At 35.8% G+C, this 11,333-nt stretch overlaps 1 pseudogene; it reads left to right on the top strand.

The window, feature by feature from the left end:
- The first annotated feature begins 1,551 nt into the window (after positions 1-1,551).
- LOC147710082 (uncharacterized) lies at positions 1,552-2,955 on the top strand (annotated as a pseudogene).
- The last annotated feature ends 8,378 nt before the right edge of the window (positions 2,956-11,333 follow it).

Raw genomic sequence — 11,333 nt, 5'->3', positions numbered from 1 at the left:
TTTTACATCGGTAAACATAAATATCGCTTTCTAAAAAATATATAGACATTAAATATAATATCGACATCAAAAATATCGTGAACTAACATATCAGATTTTCTACAATATCGACATTTTATATACATCTCTTTGCACACTTATTTAACTTTTTATATGTTTTAACATCTAAATAAACACACACTACTTAAATAAAGACTATTGTAACACTATTACATCTTCTAAACTATGCTATTTGTATCATTATATCACCTACACATATAAAAATATTCTATGCTATTTTTATAATTTTATAATGTATTTGATTTTTCTCTTCTATTACAAAGTAATCACAACTGAAATTCAAATATACTAACTAACCAATCACAACCCAGATTTTTTAAATAAACCAATAGCAAACTAATTACTAATGACACTCCCCTATATAAACAATTAAACTCTAAACACAAACTACTTGCTAAAAGTCACTGAAGGAGATTCATCTCTCTCTGAATTGCTGCACAACAACAAGAAAATCAAGACTATCAACCTACAATTACATCTTCAAAGTAAGTAAATAAAATTGAAACTGCATTAATTGCTACTACTACTTACTTACCTGCTAAATACCCAGTGCTCCTTTTCTATTCGTACTACTTAACATGCAAATAAATTATATATAACAATTTTTTATAGATACTACGACTACAGAATATTCTACACACAATAACTGTGAACAAAAGCATAGGAATACAGATTATAATAACTATGTAAGTAAATTTTTAATTATTTGTAAATAAATCTAAACACACTGAAAGTATGACATTATTCCCACATATTTCATTTTATTCTCCAGATTCTACTACTGAAAACTGCACTACTAATGAACTAAGGACATCATTACTATTTCTACATTACATTTTACGAAGTAAGTATTTGTAAACTGAAATAAAGGTGGAAATAACCTACAAACATTTTCACTTGTTCTAATCAGTTTGTATTATATATTGTTTTTTTACAGAGCTAACACTACAAATAGATATACAGAAATTATACAGATCTCCAAATTCGGAATAATAAATATACAATTCACTAAGTAAGTATATTAAAGCACATAATTACCCGATAATCTGTTAAAAACTTTCCAACATGGTGAATATTCTAACACATATGTTCCTTATTTTTTTAAGATAACACTATAAACTACTCTCCATAAGCCGAAGAAACAACTATACTGGCAAAGACCAACAAAAATAAAAATGTAAGTATCTTCACAATGTAAATCATAAATCTACACTTATTAGTATCCACTTTTGTAGTCGAAATTAGCTGTAACATTGTAAATATACACACATTTTTTTTAGTAATATACTATTTTCATGTTTTTCATAACAGCTACAACAACATCACAAACCAGTATCCCCAACAAAAGAATAAAGCAGATCCTAATTTTGCAGGGAATTATAAAACACGTAAGTATATACATTCCTACTTATCACTAACTTAGATTAATTATCACATTTTATTTGACATTAACTATTATGTATATATTTTTTTAAATATACAAAGTACAAAATGACAGAAGGAGCTGAATTTGTTACCAGCCAGAAAGGAAAACTATTACTGTGCAACATGGGTTACACTTATACACAAGAAAAGCAATATGGCATGAAAGTTAATTGGAAATGTTGTAAATATTATTCTAACAAGTGCTATGGAAGAGCAACAACTAGAGAAGCTACAGTACTGTATACTAGGGAACACAATCATCTACCAAATGTTACTGAAATAGAAGTTAGAACAGCTTTGGAAAATATAAAAGAGGCAAGTACAGGTTCCCAAAAGCAAACAAATGTCATATTAAAAGAAGCCATTCCTAAAATCCCTAAAACTGCCACAACCCAAATGCCAAATATTCTCTCCTTAAAAAGAACTATAGCACGAACTAAAAAAGCTACTACTACTACCACACCACCTCCCAGAACATATCAAGATATAAACTTAAATGCTAACCAAATTATAACTTTGAACAAACAACCATTTATAGTTTACGACAACGAAAACAATGACAAAAGACTTATAATTTTTGGTACAAATATGAATTTAGTTAAACTTCAGCAAAGCCAATATTGGATGATGGATGGAACATTTAACATCTGTCCCAAACCATTTTTCCAATTATACACAGTACATGGCCTCTACCACAACTGCAACATACCACTACTATATGCACTATTACCAAACAAAAATAATTCCACATATATGGAATTATTAAATATTATTAAACAAAAAACAAATGATTTTTCTCCAGAAAAAATAATTCTAGATTTTGAGCAAGTAATGCTCTCAACAATCCTAAAAATCCACCCCCATACCTGCATTCAAGGCTGCTACTGTCATTTAAACCAGTGTTTATGGAGACATCTACAAAAAACTACCCTAACTGTAGAATATGCTACTAACTCATCTTTTGCTTTCCAAATTAAAAAACTCATTGCACTTGCTTATATCCCAGAAACAGACGTAGCAGAACACTACAACATTCTTATAGACAGCCCCTTCTACAAACAAAATGAAGCTCAGTTAAGTCCATTTCTCGACTACTTTGAAGACACCTGGGTAGGCAGACTCCACAGATCTGGCCACAGAAGAAACCCCAAATTCCTAATACCCTGGTGGAACGTTTACAGAAGCACCTTAAATGGAGAATCTTAAACTAACAACGCAGTAGAAGGTTGGCACAATGCATTTGTACAATCAACTGGCAGAACAACGCCTACTCTAGAACATTTTATTAAATGCCTACAGAAAGAACAAAGCTACCAGGAATTCAGAATGGACCAATCTATAACTGAACTAGTCCCTAAAACGTCAAAACAAGATAAGCAAATGTACAAATACCTAGAAGAACAAGTAAAACCGTACCCTAGTAACAAAGGCATAGAATACTTAAACATCATTGCTAAAACGCTACTCTGATTAATTACCAAAAATAAATAAAGCCCTAAAACTATCACCTAACTATGCAAAACATATCAAACGTGAGCTTCAAAAGTATTTAATGTATGCAATATATAGAGATATTATTCACATATATGCACACATTAAAACAAAATCACAACTAGAAAACAATTCCATATTAATATTCACATTACCCACCCACAAAAGATAACAAAGAAATAACTTACCAATCATGTTGTAAATACAATGATGTCCTTCTCCACCAAAGTAATCCAGGTAGTGCAAAAGTAACCCAAAACAAATGTCAAAATACAACTGTTCCCAAAATAAGAAATCCACGTTGTGAAGAGCCATCGAATAACCATAAAAAACCCGAAAAAGTAGAAAAATTTAAGAATCGCTCCAGGAAAACCGAAAAATGTAAAGAAGTGTTTGTAAAGCAGTGGTGAATAAAACAAACAAACACTTCCTTAAAAAAAACCGGAACTTCCGATGTAGCGTAAGCCTATGACAAAAACATAGAAAACAGACATTCCCACCCAGATAAATTAACACATAATTAAGTACTAACATTGTAAAAAACATGATTTAGCTAGTACATATACTGTAAACTTACAAAAATTAACTCTATAAACAATCAGTTAACTAAGTAAAACTACGTGTATGTACCACACGGAAATATTCGTTTTCTAAATCTAAAACACAACTCCCTCACATTTAACAACACTAAATATAAGGTCACTACTCTCAAAACATCATTAAAAGACACATAAAACATATAAAATAAACCTTACCTGAAGCGACGTGAAGTGTCTCCCAACCGCGAGCAGCTCTTCATCCAAATCACCCAAAACGACCTAACCCGGTTACAAAATAAAGAACCCAAAAGCAATAAAATAGTCCAAAGCATTAAATATAATATCAATACTTTACTAAATTGCCAAAAATAAATAAAAAATAGCTATTATTGTGAAAAAATATTTACTTTTGTCCTACTCTGATTTGATTTACAAATATGTATAAAAACGTAATAAATAAATATTATGAAAAGAATAACATTTATTTAAACAATGTATAGAAATATTACTAGATTGTCACAAAATACAAAAATGTTAAAAATGTGTTAACAAAATTTGTGACTTATATTATAAATGTTTTATGTTTAGAAATGAAGCTGAAAATAATTTATTTGAATAAAAAAATTGTTATTACTACATTTTTTTTAAATGTACAATATGTAAAAGTATACAAAATAATATTACATATTAATAAAAATAATGTAAAAATATATAATGCTTCTGTAAATTTGCTTGTCATTGTGTTTAGAAAATATGATCATAAAAGCCAAAGTTTCATAGATGTGAATTTGTTATGATTAAAATAAAATACATAATAAATTTTGTTTGTACAATCATGTTGAACTATTTTTATTATTGTCTTACTATAATGTAACAATCTTACTATATAGAAAATGTCCAATGTATATAAAATTTGAGTAGATGTTGGACACTAATTAATTAATAATTACTATTCTAACTCCAGTCTACATTACATTGGAGTAGGTGCTGGACACTAATTAATTAATAATTAATATTCCAACTCCAGTCTACATTAAATTGGAGTAGGTGCTGGACACTAATTAATTAATAAATAATGTTCCAACTCCAATCTACATTAAATTGGAGTAGGTGCTGAACACTAATTAATTATTAAATAATATTCCAACTCCAGTCTACATTAAATTACAGTAAATGCTGGACAGGAATTAATTAATAATTACTATTCCAACTCCAGTCTACATTAAATTGAAGTAGGTGCTGGACACTAATTAATTAATAATTAATATTCCAACTCCAGTCTACATTAAATTGGAGTAGGTGCTTGACACTAATTAATTAATAATTAATATTCCAACTCCAGTCTACATTAAATTGGAGTAGGTGCTGGACACTGATTAATTATTAATTAAAATTCCAACTCCAGTCTACATTAAATTGGAGTAGGTGCTGGACACTAAATAATTAATAATTAATATTCCAACTCCAGTCTACATTCAATTACATTAGGTGTTGGACACTAATTATTTAATAATTACTATTCCAACTCCAGTCTACATTTATTTTTTGTAGGTGCTGGACACTAATTATTTATTAATTAATATTCCCACTCCAGTCTACATTAAATGTGAGTAGGTGCTGGACACTAATTAATTAATAATTAATATTCCAACTCCAGTCTACATTAAATTGGAGTAGGTGCTGGACACTAATTAAATAATAATTAATATTCCAACTCCAGTCTACATTAAAATGGAGTAGGTGCTGGACAGTAATTAATTAATAATTAATATTCCTACTCCAGTCTACATAAAATTAGAGTAGGTGCTGGACAATAATTAATAATTAATATTGCAACTCCAGTGTACATTAAATTAGAGTAGGTGATGGACAGTAAATCATTAATAATTACTATTCCAACTCCAGTCTACATTAAATTTGAGTAGTTGCTGGACAATAATTAATGATATATTAATATTCCAACTCCAGTCTACATTAAATTTGAGTAGGTGCTGGACACTAATTAATTATTCATTAATATTCCAACTCCTGTCTACATCAATTTACAGTAGGTGCTGGACACTAATTAATTAATAATTAATATTCCAACTCCAGTCTACATTAAATTGGAGTAGGTGCTGGACACTAATTAATTAATAATTAATATTCCAACTCCAGTCTACATTAAATTGGAGTAGGTGCTGGACACTAATTAATTATTAATTAATATTCACACTCCAGTCTACATTAAATTGTAGTAGGTGCTGGACACTAATTAATTAATAATTAATATTCCAACTCCAGTCTACATTAAATTGGAGTAGGTGCTGGACACTAAATAATTATTAATTAATATTCCAACTCCAGTCTACATTAAATTGGAGTAGGTGCTAGACACTATTTATTTTATAATTAATATTCCAACTCCAGTCTACATTAAATTGGAGTAGGTGCTGGACACTAATTATTTAATAATTAATATTCCAACCCCAGTCTACATTAAATTGGAGTAGGTGCTGGACACTAATTAATTATTAATTTATATTCCAACTCCGGTCTACATTAAATTGGAGTAGGTGCTGGACACTAATTAATTATTAATTAATATTCCAACTCCAGTCTACATTAAATTGGAGTTTGTGCTGGACACTAAATAATTATTAATTAATATTCCAACTCCACTCTACATTCAATTACATTAGGTGCTGGACACTAATTATTTAATAATTACTATTCTAACTCCAATCTACATTAAATTGGAGTAGGTGCTGGACACAAAATAATTAAAAAATAATATTCCAACTCCAGTCTACATTAAATTGGAATAGGTGCTGGACATTAATTAATTAATAATTACTATTCCAACTCCAGTCTACATTTATTTTTTGTAGGTGCTGGACACTAATTATTTATTAATTAATATTCCCACTCCAGTCTACATTAAATGTGAGTAGGTGCTGGACACTAATTAATGAATAATTAATATTCCAACTCCAGTCTACATTAAATTGGAATAGGTGCTGGACACTAATTAAATAATAATTAATATTCCAACTCCAGTCTACATTAAATTGGAGTAGGTGCCGGACCGTAATTAATTAATAATTAATATTCCTACTCCAGTCTACATTAAATTGGAGTAGGTGCTGGACACTAATTAATAATTAATAATTAATATTGCAACTCCAGTGTACATTAAATTAGAGTAGGTGCTGGACAGTAAATAATTAATAATTACTATTCCAACTCCAGTCTACATTAAAATTGAGTAGTTGCTGGACACTAATTAATGAATTATTAACATTCCAACTCCAGTCTACATTAAATTTGAGTAGGTGCTGGACACTAATTAATTATTAATTAATATTCCAACTCCTGTCTACATTAAATTACAGTAGGTGCTGGACACTAATTAATTAATAATTAATATTCCAACTCCAGTCTACATTAAATTGGAGTAGGTGCTGGACACTAATTAATTAATAATAATATTCCAACTCCAGTCTACATTAAATTGGAGTAGGTGCTGGATACTAATTAATTATTAATTAATATTCACACTCCAGTCTACATTAAATTGGAGTAGGTGCTGGACACTAATTAATTAATAATTAATATTCCAACTTCAGTCTACATTAAATTGGAGTAGATGTTGGACACTAATTAATTAATAATTACTATTCCAACTCGAGTCTACATTACATTGGAGTAGGTGCTGGAGACTAATTAATTAATAATTACTAATCCTACTCCAATTTAAATTATTTTGATGTAGGTGCTGGACACTAATTAATTAATTAAGTCTATTCCTACTCCAATTAACGATAATTAGATGTAGGTGCTGAACACTAATTAATAATTTACTACTATTCCTACTCCAATTAACAAAAAATAGATGTAGGTGCTGGACACTAATTAATTCCATTTTATTAAATAATAATACTTTTTTTTATATAAATATATTATTTTTAACATACATTTTAATACACTCCCCACCCTTATCCCCTATAAACCCAATAACCCGCTCCTAAAACTAGATATCTAATATTAAATTTTATATTATTTTAAAATGTTTTAAAAATGTTGGTTAAAAAAAATGTATTGTTATATTTGTAATTTTTTAAATTTTTGTTACATACATTTTAATACACTCCCCACCCTTATTCCCTATAAACCCAATAACCCGCTCCTAAAACTAGATATGTATTTTTATAATTTATATTTATTAGATATTTTTGTCTAATTTTATTTTTACATTTTATCATTACTTTTTATACTAATTTCTGTAATTTTTTAAACTACTTTATTTTTTTTTCCATTACAAAACGATATTTTGTATTGTCGATATTTTGTCATACGATATTATTGATTTCTATATTTTATAATACTTAGCTATTACGATATTTTTGTATCCGAAATGTATGTTTCCCAATATTATTGACCTTCGATATATTATCTTCGATATTTTGTCTTTACGATATTTTTTTTTCGATATAATGTCTGATTACCCATGTTCAGCATGGTGCTGCGGGATGTGCTTGCGGCCATGATGATCTATCGCAATCGGTACATACATTTCCCCAGGGGACGTGAATTAGCTGCTGTGAAGGCGGACTTTTATGCCCTTGGGGCCATCCCACATGTAGTCGGTGCCATTGATTGCACATATGTCAGTCTGTTGCCACCGCAGGCGGCAGAGCACATTTATGGTAATCGCAAACACTACCACTCGATGAATGTGCAGGTGGTGTGCCTTGCAGACATGACAATTTCACATGTGTGTGCTAAGTTTCCCGGTTCGGCCCATGATTCTTACATCATGAGGAACAGCATGGTGCCATGGATGATGGAGAATATGTATCCTGAACGTGCCTGGATTGTGGGTGAGTTTCACTACTGCAATGGCGTGCTGTGTGTCACTTGCTGCACTCTGGCTGTACAACATTGCAATGTGTGTTTTCCATTCACAGGTGACTCAGCATATCCCAGTCGCCCATGGCTGTTGAGCCCACTACGGAATCCCCGGACACCAGCAGACATCCGCTACAATGATGCCCATGGCAGGACCCGACGGGTGATCGAGCGGACTTTTGGACTGCTTAAGTCAAGGTTTCGGTGCCTTGACAGGACCGGTGGCACACTGGCATATTCGCCTGGGAAGGTGTGCCAGATATTCATGGCATGCTGTATGCTGCACAACCTGGCCATCCACAGGAGGGTCCCCCTGCTCCTGGATGATGGTGATGACCCAAGGCCACAACCTGCTCAGGGCCCAGAATCCAGTGATGAGGACAGTGGAGAGGAGGAAGGAGTTGACCAGCGCCAGCAGCTCATCGAACGCTACTTCACTTGAAGGTGGGTGACTAGGTACAATGTGAACATGGTCTGATGTTATTGTTCTTGTTATGAATGGCTATGCGTGGCAATGACCAATGGCCACATGTACTGTCACCCATGTGTGTATTTTGTGAAATGGCATTTCAGTGCTGAGATGTGTATTGGACTTTATTTGTGCACATCTGCTAGACATTGTGTAATTTGGCTGTGAAGTTTAGGTTATTTTGTGTGCTGTGATCTGTGTGTTGCCACAATGACACCAGTGACTGTTGTTCTGTTGTGTCTCCCTAGGTGCCACAGAGGGTTCCTGGCCTGCATACTGTACATCATTGGTACACATCATGGACATCTGGAACTATGTAAATACTGCACTATAAAAATCACAACACAAAATCTTGTGCATCAGGTATTTTATTTTTGAAGTGTACATGTGATTGGTGCGGTGATATTTACAGGAAGGTGTGGAATGTGCACTGAGTTGACAGTCCAGTTCAATGAGTTGTACGAGTAGAGACCACATGGATGTGGTCACCCAGTCCAACGGTGAGGTGCCATTGCCAGGGCAATGTGGGGAAGGATAGTCCAAAGTGTGAATGCAGTTGGGAAGAGGGTTGTCTTCACGGCTGGCTCCGTGACTGGCGTGTGGTAGGTGCATTGCCTCCAGAGACTCCCAGGCTCTTCTTAGGACGCCCCCTGGTTCTTTTGGGGGGGGGGCAGCTGATTGGCCAGCGGTGTCAGGGGACTCGTCCATCTCTGTTGGCGCAGGGGAGGATGGAGCACTGTCATCATGCGGCACAACAGGAGGGGACGGAGGTGGTGGTTGAGACACAGGCCTATCCCTCTGCAACGCCACTTGCTGGCCCATGAGGTCCACCATCTGTCCCAGACGGTTATCGATGGACCTCATCAGCTGGATGAGCTCCCTCATGAATTCATCTGACTGGCCACTTTGTCCCTGGACCTCTTGGTAGGCATCCACGGACCTCTTCCCTCGCCACTGGGGGACCACGCACTCTCTCCCTCCCCTCCACAGCAGTTGGTGTGGGTTCTTCGTCCTTGGGGACAGGGACGTTACTGCAGGTGGTACTGGTGGTCCTGGTGGTGTTGGTGGCAGTGGCGATGGTGACTGTGGTGGTTGCGGTGGTAGAGGCCGTGGCTGCAGGGGTCTGCTGCGTTGTAGTGGCAGCAGAGGTGGTGGTGGGGAGGATGGGGTCATGGGACCTCTGGGTCTGTGGCACACCTGATGGGCCGGGCTGGAGCTCATCGTCCAAGCTGTCCTGGGATTCCACTCCTGAGAGTCCATGAGCCGGGGGTGGAGACTGGCCCTGCTGGTCATTGGTGTTGTCCTCAGCAGTGAGTTCTTCGTCACCTGTGGTGTAGATGGGGAGTGGTCAGTGTTAGTGTAATCTGCGTATCATCATCTGCCTGTACACTACTTACATGTGCATTCATCAGTTGTAGTAATAATGGCTACACCGTCTGGCATTTAATAGTGTTGGGGGACATCATGGAGTCATACATATTGATTCTCAATGCTTTGGGTTGGATTGTTGTCGGTTTTCTGGATGCAGGTCACACACACACTTCATGTGGATTTACTGTACATACGTACCTGTTAAGTAACTGTGCAGGAGGCAATGGCTGACACATGCTGCTGGGTGGGGGAGGCCTCCATGATGCTGGGGTGTGGCACAGGGGGGATGGTGGGAGTTGTGATACAACCCTCCCACCTGAAAACAGTGCTCCAATACAAGATGGCTACCAACCTGTAAGTCTGTTTGTCAAACAGTGCAATGGCTGACACATGCTGCTGGGTGGGGGAGGCCTCCATGCTGCTCAGCTTTGATACAGGGCGGATGGTGTGAGTTGTTGTACAGACCTCCCTCCATCCCTCCCTTCCACACACTCCCAGTGAAGATGGCTACCAACCGGTAAGTCTGTTTGTCAAACAGTGCAATGGCTGACACATGGTGCTGGGTGGGGGAGGCCTCCATGCTGTTCAGCTGTGATACAAGGGGGGATGGTGTGAGTTGTTGAACAGACCTCCCTCCCTCCCTTCCACACACTCCCAGTGAAGATGGCTACCAACCGGTAAGTCTGTTTGTCAAACAGTGCAATGGCTGACACATGCTGCTGGGTGGGGGAGGCCTCCATGATGCTGGGGTGTGGCACAGGGGGGGGGTGGTGGGAGTTGTGATACAACCCTCCCACCCGAAAACAGTGCTCCAATACAAGATGGCTACCAACCTGTAAGTCTGTTTGTCAAACAGTGCAATGGCTGACACATGCTGCTGGGTGGGGGAGACCTCCGTGCTGCTCAGCTTTGATACAGGGGGGATGGTGTGAGTTGTTGTACAGACCTCCCTCCCTCCCTTCCACACACTCCCAGTGAAGATGGCTACCAACCTGTAAGTCTGTTTGTCAAACAGTGCAATGGCTGAAACATGCTGCTGGGTGGGGGAGGCCTCCATGCTGCTCAGCTTTGATACAGGGGGGATGGTG

The sequence above is a fragment of the Lissotriton vulgaris genome, chromosome 5, assembly GCF_964263255.1.
Source record: "Lissotriton vulgaris chromosome 5, aLisVul1.2, whole genome shotgun sequence".
Lineage (NCBI taxonomy): Eukaryota > Metazoa > Chordata > Amphibia > Caudata > Salamandridae > Lissotriton > Lissotriton vulgaris.
The sequence above is the reverse complement of the archived record's forward strand: the minus strand, read 5'-3'. Positions and strand labels throughout refer to the sequence as shown.